The sequence below is a fragment of the Loxodonta africana genome, chromosome 5 (genome assembly GCF_030014295.1).
Source record: "Loxodonta africana isolate mLoxAfr1 chromosome 5, mLoxAfr1.hap2, whole genome shotgun sequence".
Classification (NCBI taxonomy): domain Eukaryota; kingdom Metazoa; phylum Chordata; class Mammalia; order Proboscidea; family Elephantidae; genus Loxodonta; species Loxodonta africana.
The window spans coordinates 114,677,080-114,689,532 of NC_087346.1; positions in this window are offsets into that span (position 1 = coordinate 114,677,080).

Here is a 12,453-nt window from a genome sequence, read left to right on the forward strand (position 1 = left end):
TGGGGATGGTGTTTTAAGAAAATGAATTTCTAAATTCTCGACTTCAGTGTGTACTCTTTTCTAAAATTGCTCTGTCTGAGAACATGACTATGGCCCAGACATCCTGCTGGTTCTCGTTCCCTCTTCTTCATTCTTAACCATCCTTCTCCCAACTCACAAAAGAAGGGTATAACTCCACCCATCTCAAACTGTACTATGAGCCTAAGCAGCAAAACAGTTGAGAGGACTGTGGAATATTACATATGAGACTGTGCAAATTTATCCACATCTTTATTGTTTTCAGCAAACATTTATTAAGTGCCTGTATTGTGCCAGGCACTGTGTGAGACACTAGGAAAGTACAAAACATTAGGCTGTGTTCAGGCTTCTTGAAGAAAATGCACTGTATTATAAGAGATGGCTATTAAAATAAAATGTGATAATTAATAAAGAAATATTAACAGAAACAATTCACGATGATACAGAAGTGACTCTTAAGTGCTTTACAGTGATATCTCCCAGCTATTGCGTTTTAACAAAAGTTGCAATGCTTATGTATCTCTACTGGTGGATTTCAGTTTTTAGAAAATAGTCGAGATACTTGGGGACAACGGTGTCTTCAACGCCTTCTATCACTTCATTTACACAATTGACTTCTCTACCTAAGTGAAAAAAATAGTTGAACCAGTGGCAGTTGAGTCAGTTCTGACTCATGGGAGCTCCATGTGCGTCAGAGTAGAGCTGTGCTCCATAGTGTTGTCATGGCTGTGAGCTTTCGAAAGCAAATTGCCAGACCTTTATTCTGAGGTTTCTAAGGATGGGTTTGAGCTACCAAGCTTTCAGTGAACAGCTGAGTGGTTAACCATTTGTGCCACCCAGGTGCTCTACCCACGTGTACCAAAAATCCAAATCTGTTGCCATTGAGTCAATTTCAACTCATAGAGACCCTGTACGACAGAGTAGAATTGCCCTCTACGGTTTCCAAGGAGCAGCCGGTAGATTCGAACTGCCAAACTTTTGGTTAGCAGCACCCTCAAATAAAATATCTATAGTGAATGTCTCCTGCTTCTACTTAGTTCTACTTGTCAGTGTGACATATAAAAAAAAACTCACTATTTGGCAAATAAATATCAGAACCTACTACAGAGTTTCCTAATGTGCCTTGACACTACTCAGACTTCTAAATTTGGGAGAGACCGAAAACAGAATAAAAGGTAAAGAAGAGAAGAGGAGGATCTGTCGGTGCTCTTTAATACAGCCATCTTTATGGCCCTTGGATCCCAAAGGGATGGTTCTTTCTTTATTAATTTGTTCTTTCAACAAGTTCACATAAAATACTTACTATGTGTAGGCTTTGGAGATACACAAGTGAGGAAAATAAACAAAACTCCCTGCCTCATAGAGCTTGCACCTTGTGAGGAAAAACAAAAAAGAAAGAAAAAGAACACATGCTAAATAATTACACATACGATAAATAAAGAGAGATGGGTGGAGAAAAATTAAGCAATCAAAGAGAATAGCATGCTGGCAAAGAGAGTTCAATTCGTTAGATTATTTAGGGTAGGCTTCTCTAAGAAGGTGACACCTGAGCAATAGGTAACTAGGGGAAGAGGGGACAGCAAGTTCAAAGCCCCAGAGGTGGAAGCACACCTAGTATGTTCAAAGAACGGCAAAGATGCCAGTGATCCTGGAAGAAAGTGACCAATGGAAAAGGTCAGATAAATCAAGAGAGGCCAGATTGTGTAGGGCCTATTAGATTTTTACTCTGTATAAGATGGGAAGCCATTGGAGGCTTTAAACATAGGAATGACATGACTGGACTTATTTTAAAAGGAACTATTTTAGCTTTTCAGATGAGAATATACTACACGGAGCAAGTCAGCAGAAAAAAGAGACCAATCAGAAGATACCTTAGCCTGAGCCCCAAAAGCCACGCCTGAGACAATGGTTTGCCTACCTGGGTCTATTTTGTAAACTGGTCCCAAGGAAGAGAACTGGGGACCTGGGAGGAGCACAAAACCAAAAACCAAACCCAGTGCTGTCGAGTCGATCCAGACTCTTAGCGACCCTATAGGACAGAGTAGAACTGCCCCATAGAGTTTCCAAGGAGCACCTGGCGGATTCAAACTGCCGACCCTTTGGTTAGCAGCCATGGCACTTAACCACTACATCACCAGAGTTTCCAGGGAGGAGTAAAACAGAGAAATAAAGGAAGCCAATCCTTTATGCATTTGCACTTAGTTGCTTTAAGCAACCAGGGCTGTTCCCACAGGGGAGCCACTGAGGAGGTGCGAAGACTGTGCCTCAGAATCTTCTGCCCAATGGATGAAAGAAGGAAGTCTTTCTCTACCAGCTCCTCTTCTCCACTGGTTAAGTCTTGTCCCAGGAAGAGTTTATTCTCTTGAACTTCTAGATTTTAAAATGCCAGAGAGGCTGGGGGCGCAGTGGTTAGGAGCTATGGTGCTAACTGAAAGGTCAGCATGTTCAAATCCACCAGTCATTCCTTGGAAACTTAGGGTCACTATGAGTCAGAATTGACTCAACAGCAATGGATTTTTGGTGTTAGAGCAGCTAAGAGGGTTCCCACAGGCATCCCACTTAGTGGTGGCAGAAATGCCCTAGAGAAAAGCAAGAGATAAGCTGAGGAAAAGTACTATCGGGTTATATTTAGAAATAGTTAGTTGTGGAAGCAATGGCTGGAGCAAAAATATGGGATGAGCAAATATGAGGTAGGGCACATGATGCTTCTCATACAGGGAGATTTGTAATACTTCATGATAGTGGTAACAGCGAAGGTGGTGGGACATTGTCAGATTCAGAATACATTTTCCTGACAGATTTGATGAGGAATGTGAGAGAAAAAGAGATTTTAAGGCTGATGCCAAGGCCTGATCAATTAGAATGAGTGATGTAGTTTCTGTTAATTGAATAGGGGGAAACCGCAAAAGAATAAGGGTCAGAAAAAAAAAAAAAAACTCAAGGTCTTTAGTTTTGAATATGCTACATTTGACCTTCCTATTGGAAACTCTGTGGGACAGTTCTACTCTGTCCTATCGGGTTGCTATGAGTCAGAATCGACTCGACGGCACTGGGTTTTTTTTTTTTTTTTATCTGAAAGATAAATGGAGCTCTTGAGTAAACAATCAGATCTACAATTCTGGAGTTAGAGTACAGGAAAGAAAAAAAAAAGAAAAAGAGAGGTGACAAATTTTGGAATTCCAGCATATGCATAGTATTTAAACCCATGAAATTGAATAAGATTATTAAAGGGGTGAATATGGATTAGAAAGTGGTTCAAACCGAAATCTTGAGCACTCCGTCATTAAGATGTTGAGTAGAGGAACAAAGGAGATGGAGAAGGGAGCAACAAATGGTGTAGGGAGAAAACCAGGAGGCCATGTACCGGAAACCAAGTTGAAACAATGATTCAAGAAAAGTGAGCGATAAAGCCTGACAAATGCTCCTGATAAGCTAAGAATTTCTCATTAAATTTAGCAATAAGGATGTCATTGATTATCTTGCATGAGACATTTCACCAAAGTGCTTGGGGCAAAAGCCTAGGAAAGAGAGGAGGATTTAGAGTTCGTGAATATGAAAAACGTTTTCAGAAAGTTTTACTGTGAGGGTGAGCAGGTAACAAAAGAATGAGGTTGAGCAAAGAAAACTTTTTTTAGATGGGAGAAATAATGGCATGCTTGTACAGTGGTGGGAAAAATCTAGCACAGAGGGAAAAATTAATGACCCAGAAGAGAGGAGAAATAATTGCCCAAGTAGTGTTCTTGAGTAAGTGGGTGAGGACTGATTGTAATACACAAGTATGGAAAGTTCAACACCACCAACAGGAGGAAAGGCAGAGTCTATGGGTACAGATACTGGTCCTGGGAGAAAAAAAGTTCTTTCCTAGTTACATCTATTTTAACAGTGAAATAAAAAGAAGAGTGGGTTTGGGAAAGGGCGTGTTGGAGACTTGAGGGAGAAGGAAAAGGTATATATTCAACAGGAAGGAGAGTGGGGTAGTGAATGACTAGAAAGTGCAGAAAAATTGGCGGGTTATCACCCTAAAGGGTCGGCAGTTCAAATCTGCCACGTGCTCCTTGGAAACCCTATGGGGCAGTTCTACTGGGTTCTGGGTAGAGGATCAGTATGTGGAGTCCTGATGGCGCAGTGTTTAAGAGTTACAACTGCTACCCCAAAGGTCAGCAGCTCAAATCCACCAGCCACTCCTTGGAAGCCCTATGGGACAGTTCTATTCTGTTCTATAGGGTTGCCATGAGTCTGAATTAACACAATGGCAACAGGTTTGGTTTGGTTTTGGTAGAGAGTCAGGATCAGAAGTTTAAAATGATACCTATCAGCCTGGCCATGCATTTCTTTAGCCAGATCCGGGTCTCCAGGTGGAGACACAGGAGAGGCAGAGTTGGGTTTAATCAGGGCCGTGGTTTAGCCAATAAATACAATGAAGCTGGTAAAAGACAAGGAAGTTGGGAGTGCATACTGGAGACTGATTTTAATGATTACCGTAGGAATTAGAGGAATGAGGACATGAGGTGGATGAGAAACAGTGAAAGGTGTTAGCAGTAACGGCAAGATCAGCCATGACTCTGCTTCCTACAATGACTGTCTCCAAATCCAGGACCGGTTTACAGCCCCAGGCCCCATGAGCGTTTTTTTAACTTTTTATTTTAAAATAATTATTGACTCTCAGGAAGTTGCAAAAATAGTACACAGAAGTCAATGTACCCTTTGTCCAGCTTCCCCCAATGGTGATATTTTAAATTACTATAGTACAATACCAGTGAGCTTTTTTAAGCCTTGGAATTAGAGTAATTCCAATGAAACAGAGGAAGATGACATAGAAAGAAGACCCAAGGCAGACTCTGGGTGGTATTTATAAACTCAGTCCTCTCATTTGCATTCAATGTGCAGACTTTGAGCCACTCCCAAATTGTAAGAGAGAAACGTCTGTATTTTATACCTCTTTTTTATCCCAAAGCACTTTACACAGTTTTCTGCCCTAGTAGATGTCAATAAATATAGTAACTAATATTTACTGAGTGCTTACTAGAAGTCAGTGTGGTACAAGACCTAAAATTAAGACCCAATGTTATGTGCTGCCTTGACATCTAATGAAGCCAGGAAGCCTTTAAATGGCCTAACCCCAAGTTGTCCTCCCCATTCTGCTCCTACGGATTAGGTCCAATATCCAAACAACCCTCCTCACTGAGGGGACCAGGCACAGTTGCTGCTTATCCCTGAGTAGTAGGTTTTAGTTCCCTGCCAGCCTTTGAAATTATTCCAGCAAGCCAATCACATCTTCCCACAAAAACCAGGGATCACTCTACACTGTTGATGCTACAAAGCCTGCCTCCCACAGCCCCAACTACAACCTCCAGGTGTCCCTGCATGGTGTGCAGTGCCGTCCTCCCCTGGACTGTGAGAATATATGACTAACGAAATGCTGTTGATCTCATCTGTCCAGTGTCAGGTGTCGTGTGTTCAGCATCTGCATAATCATAGGGCGGGAATCCCTCTCTCACCAAAGGAGTGAATAGGAGGCAATTAAAATAGTCTTTGAGCTAAGAATTGTAAAATAACCTTCACAAAGTATGATAATAGTCTTTTACTTATCTATTATTGCATAGCAAACTGTCCCAAAACATAAAAAAAAAAAACATAGTGGCTTAAAAATTCAGACAGGACTTGACTGAGTGATCCTTCCACAGGCCGTCAAGGAAAGTTACTCAGCGATATTCCTCTGACAGACGGGCTGGTCTGAAGGACTCAAACACCTTCACTTCTACATCCAGCACCTTGGCAGGGATGGCTGGAATGCTGGGCACATCTGAGACCTTCAACCAGCAAGCTCGGCACACTCAAGATATAGGACTTCTTACACCGAAGCACAGAGCTCCAGGAGCAAGCATTCCTGAGACCAAGACAGCAGCTGCATAATCTTTATGGCCTAGCTTTGGAAGTCACATAGTGTCACTTCACCCAACTCTATTCATCAAGCAGTCACATACCCACCCATTTCAAGGAGAGTGAACACAGACTCCTTGATGGGAGGTATGTTGCAATATTTGTTGCCAAGTTTTAAAGCCACTAGAGATATTGCCCCTTTTCTAAAAGTAAGGAAACTAGGACTTTATGAGGGATTCAGTAACTTGCCCTATGTCATGTAGCAGGTCAACTGTAGTGCCAGGACTGGCTGTCAGCTGCTGAACCCTAAGGCAGGGACCCTTAAGATCTCTATTTTTCTTGTTTAATTAAGATCCTACATATTGAAATCTTTTAATGCTCCTCAAAGAACTCAAAGACTATAAAGAGAGAGCTGCTCCCTGTAGCTCATGGGTTCCTTAGACAGATATTCCCACAAGCCTGAACTTATAGTTTACAGTAGAGAAGAGATTTATTGCTTTGCCAGAGCTAGCATATGGTTATGACACCTTTATAGGAGTGATTGAAATGATTTGGAAAGATGAGCCTAAGTTGTGTCACATCACCAAAGATTATGAGGCATCCTAAAGTAAGACTGATTTAGAAGCAATATGGCTAATTTCATTGTGGTTGCAAATTGCTTTGGATTTGCATATACACGCCTTGAAAAGCAAAAAGTTGCCATAGCCTGTCTTTCCTGAAACTAATTAACATGTTGAACGTTAGTTCACCTAATGCATGCCTTTTTTGGCCAAACTGTATGTGTATGTTTCTGGTGGGGGCTATTAAAAAACGAAAACCAAACCCGTTGCTGTCTAGTCGATTCCAACCCATAGCGACCCTATAAGACAGTAGAACTGCCCTATAGAGTTTCCAAGGAGCATCTGGTGGATTTGAACTGCTGATCTTTTGGTTAGCAGCCACAGCACTTAACCACTATGCCACCAGGGGCTATTAGAGACAGAATTAGCAGAATTCCCCACAGATAGGGCCATTCTTGTACAAGAACTTTGTATAAGAACAGGCCTGTCTAGGGAATTCTGGTGAGAGAAGTGACCTAGAAGGAGGGTAGCAATGTAGCAATGGCAAAAAAAAGTATAGATGGTGGCACTGAAACATAGGTTCTTCGTGAGAAATTTATTGCAGAACTGCGGGGCATAGTAATGAGACAGTGTGAGCTGGTAACAAGACAACAGAGCATCCTGCAGGCAGCGGTTTGAATCCCAGATTAGACACATCACAACTGACTGAAATTTGAACAAATTACCAAATATATGTGAGCCCTAGTTCCCTTATATATAAATTGTACATGATAACACCATAGTAAGGGTTTCTGAAAAAATTAGACACTGTTCAGCAAATGCCTAGAAAGGGGCCTGGCACTTTTTAGGTGCTTAATAAATACTGTTTGATTATTATTATTACTCCTGTAATCCTCTCGGTCTCTTCTGATCAACTATAATTTCCATGAAGGAAAGAAACATGTTTACCAATTTTCCTACTATATTAATGGCACCTAGCACAGGGTAAGGAGTCCCTGGGTAGGGCATACAGTTAAGTGCTGGACTACTAGCCTAAAGTCTGGTGGTTTGAATCCACCCAGAAGTGCCTGGGGAGACAGTCCTGGCAATCTGCTTCCAAAAGGTCACAGTCTTGAAAACCCATGGGGCAGTTCTCCTGTACGCATATATTAAGAACCCCACAAATATTTTGGTATATAATGCACAGCCACTAATAGGAATTAAGAATGAAGGCACTCTTACATCACCAAAATATAATAGGGTTAGGAGAGGCTATGGAAATGTTCCCAAGTGAATAAGAATATGGGTTTTGGAGACAGACCTAACTGTACCCCTTACCAGCTGTGAGTGCTGCCAGGATTTTAATGATACCCTGGTGGCACAGTGGTTAAGAGCTCGGCTGCTAACCAAAAGTTTGGCAATTCGAATCCACCAGCTGCTCTTTGGAAACCCTATGGGGCAGTTCTACTCTGTCCTATAGGGTCACTATGAGTTAGAACCGACCCAACAGCCACGGGTTGGTTTTTTTTTTTCAACCCAACGAATCGTTGGAGGAAGACCGTGGGTGGCGCAAACAGTTTGCTCTGGCTACTAGCCTAAACGTTGAGAGTTTGAACCCACCCAGCAGTGCCAGGAAGAAAGGCCTGGCGATCTGCTTCTGTAAAGATTGCAACCAAGAAAACCCTATGGAGCTCGGCTCTACTCTGTAACCCATGGGGTTTCCAAGTCAAAATTGACTGCAATGGTTTTTCTTGTTTTATTTTTGGGTTTTTTTAATGGGTTGTTGGAGACCACAGGTGGTGCATATGCTTAATACGCTCAACTGCTAACTAACACATTAGATGTTCAAGTCCACCTGGAGGCACCTCGAAAGAAAGGCCTGGCAACCTCCTTCTGAAAAATCAGCCATTAAAAACCCTATGGAGCACAGTTCTACTCTGACACATGTGAGGTCACCATGAGCCGGAGCCGACTCCACGGCATTGACTGTTGCTGTTGTTAATGCTGTTAATATCCGGGCTTAGTGGATCCTTCCCCTTCCCTTAGGTTTCCTCTTCACTAACTGTGAGTTCAGTGCATTTGTGCATATATCCAACCAGAATGAGAATTTGCTGAGCCAATTTTGTTAGCCTTTGTGTGCATTCTGCTGACCTACAAGTCTGCGCATGTGTTTTTTTCTGTTTTAAATGTTTTGGCTCTACATTTATGCTAACTCTATCGATTCCTTTAAAGTCACAGCTAATGTTTCTTTAACTTAGTGAAGATACTTAGCATCAAACACAGCTGGGTATAAAGCCTCACACTTCGATTATCAAAGCATGCTATTTTAATCTAAAATAAAATGATTCACACTCTATTCCCCAGCCCATCCCCAGCAGTGGACATGTATGCTTGTTTGATTTAATTTTACTTTTTGTTCCCTATAATGGCTTGTCTCTATTAATTAGGCACTAAGCACATTTTCCTCCAAACTAGTAACCAGTTACAACATTTCAGTGTTTTCCTCACAAAAGGTCAAATCCACAACTGATTCTGTAATTCAAAGAAATGGTTGCATAATCCTCTGTGCTCTGTAATGAAATGCTTTTGTTGAATTTCTTATTACACCCAAACTTGACTTTTTCTATTATCTTTTTTTTTAATGAAAGTGGTATATGCTCCAGGCTATACTTTGATTTCCAAAGCAAAGGGAGGCGTTCTCTCATAGTACTATGTTTCCTAAATGCACTCTATAGATTTTACGAGCCTCATTCGAGTGTTAACTCCGATTCAATCAATACTCAGTCTCTTCTCTTTCCTACATAAAAAGAAAATATTGCAGTACTAGCTTAAAGGAATATTATTTGTCAATGAATAGTAATTTTCTGAAAATAAGTACTTGAACAGGATATTCACAAAAGAAAAATCCAAGTGGTCAAAAAACACAACGTTCACCTTTGTTGTTGTTACCTCCCATTGAGTTGTCCTGGCGACCTCCTGCAGGATGAAACAAAACACTGCCTGGTCCTGCACCTTTACTACTAAACAAATAATAACAATGACCAGCACCTTCTAGTGCTTACTGTCTACCAGGGCAGTTCTAGGTACCTTGTGTATATTATTCATTTAATTCTCACAATCGCTCTATATCTAGACACTGTTGGGATTCCACCATAAATATACTGAATCTAGAGCCCAGGCTGTATGTAGTCTAAGACACTAGACTCAGGGGGAAAAAAATGCAAAAAAAAGCAACAAACAATACGAAATGTCACTTATCAGATTGACCAAAGAATGTTGCTTAAGATATTCTCAAAGTTGATAAAAGTACAGGAAAACATGCTTTCCTGTAAAGCGCTATGAGAATACGGATTCGTATAGACTTTCTATAAACTAAGAGCCTCAACAAGTTCATGCCCTTTTAACCATTAATTCCATTTCTATAAATCTATCCTTACAGAAATGACAAAGATGAGATGAGAATTCTATGGTGACTTTAGTGGCCTTAGAGTCTGGCTGTTTGGGTTGGTATTCTAGCTCTACCAATTGCCAGGGTTGTGGCCATGCACAAGTTATCTGCCTCAGTTTCCTCAACTATAAAACGAACTATAAAATAAACATCATAATAATACCCATTTCTTAGGCATACTGGAAGGATTCACATGCTTGAATACATGTAAAGTCATTAGAAAGATGCCTAACACAACCCATGCTATACAAATGCTGTTATGAACCGAGGCAAACAATGCAGTACTACTTACAATAGAAAAAATTGGAAACAACTAAATACCCTAAAATGTATAAATGATTAAATACATTGGCTCATTTTTTAATGGTTTATTTTTACAATGGAATAATACGCAGCCATTTAAAAATATTTCCAAATATTTCTTGATAAAATATGAAAATATTTATAAAATAGTATTATATGCAAAAAAACAATTATATAGAGTAAGTTCTCAGTTATATACACATAAGTGTTTATGTGTGCATATGCATAAAAAACATTGAAGAAAATGCACTAAAATTTTCAAATAATGGAAATACTGTGGTGGAATAATATGGATAAGTGTTTGGGTTTTTTTTGTTTGTTTTTGTTTTTCCTTCTACAGTTGCACAAATAGTCTTGATACTGTAAGACTGGTGAATGTAATCAAAAGACTATTTTTTTACCTACAAATTAGAAAGTGGACTTACATAAACCTTTGAGCTAAATTATTTGAGAGTTTCCACCATGCCCATCATTGTATCGCCGTATTTGTTGGTTAGTGTGTGGACATTTTCCTTCTTTCCTGAAGGAGTGAAGAATCATTTCCTTTGAATGCAGCAGACCAGTCAGGCACCTTAGACAGAGCCAATGTTTATATTCCCCCACTGTCCGTTTCATTATTCACCTGAGAATGATTTAGATATAAAATCTGGGAGAAAGAGAAAGGAGAGCGTTCTTCCCCAGAAGCCATCTTAGTTTGTACTACAAACTGAAAGGGGAAGAAAAGGCACTATAATGACCAAGATTGGCAATACATAAATAAGTACAAATTTATAATGAAAAAATTGTATGTGCTTGAGGATTTAATAAAGCAGAGTTAATCTGAAGGACAGATGGCAGTAAAGGGCAGTATCATTCATTAAATAGCCACTTTACAACTCAGATTTCAGATTTACACTGTGGAATTTTAATGACCTCTCATAACGCAATTAATCACTTGAATTGGAACAATATTTCAGCTCTTAGCACAAGAAGGGCTATTATTTCCTGGCTGAAACACTTGTTAAGTTATAAAATTTTCACTTCATCTTTTGCAGAGTTGTTTCAATTCTAACTCATCCACCTGTTTTTGTAATATTAATATAATAACGGCTTTCTGTAACTATCCTTCAAAGTCTTATATAGAGGTGGTAGAGTGCAAATTTTGAAAAGCATATAAGTCTGCAAAATACAACTAGGCTGTCAGAAAAAAGAATTTGTTGGCAACATATACAGGGCCTTAACTTTGCAATCAACCTAGGGCTTATCAAGGCTCTGTTTGCTATACAAATATTGATGAAGTGGAAATCTAAAAGGGGATTGGGGTTATTCACTAAGTAATCACCAAACATTCTGTAGTTGAGTATGTGGCTGTAACTACAGTTAATAGAAATGAAACTACAACTTGACACTCACACCTGTGTTATCTACCGATGTTGAAGAATACCTCTTTCCGGTTATTTAATGTACAATCAATCTGATACAAAATAAATAGCTGGGCAATTGGTTTTTGTTTGCCTTTAGAACTTTTTTAGGAGCAGAGAGGCAAATCTGTTTACTCAATGTTGCTCAGAGAGGTGGAAAGAAGACTCTCATGATTCAGTGAAAGAAGTCCTGCGTGGGCTTAGTGAGCAGAAAGAGAAGTGGAGGTAAGGCTCCTCACCTAGAGCCAGGATGGCAGCTAAAATGGAAGACAAATGGAAGGGACAGCTGACTAACTGGTCGAGTGGTTGGTGGCAAAGCAGTCCCACTTTACCTTGATTAAGTTTATCCCTGTTCAGCATCTGACCACTAGTGTAGACTCAAAACCTGATTTTTTTAATGTAATTTATTAGTTTGTTTTTTTTTTTAATAAAACTGAAATACTGATGGGAATAAGTATTAGCTGTAATTCTCAACACAGGAAAAAAAAATTGTTAACCGTGTACACTTCCTTCCAGCCTTTTTTCTATGCACGAACTTTTCATAGACATATGCTACCTCAAAATGCTAGGTACCCTCCAGATTATTGTCAAGTTTTAGTTTAAATCAAATACATTCGTTCAATGGTTAAGAGCATGACCTTTGGAATAAGGCATATCTGGATTAAAACCCATGCATTTGGAGTGAAATATTTTAACTACCCATGGTTTACTTTCCTCAGTCATAGAATGCGGGAAATAGTAACTAAGGGTTCATGATTCAGCGACGATTCCGTGGAACCATGTCTTTAATGCACACAGGATAGATCATATATTAAACGCTAAATTAATGGTAGTTATTGTTTTTTTTTTAACTTTGTATGTGTTT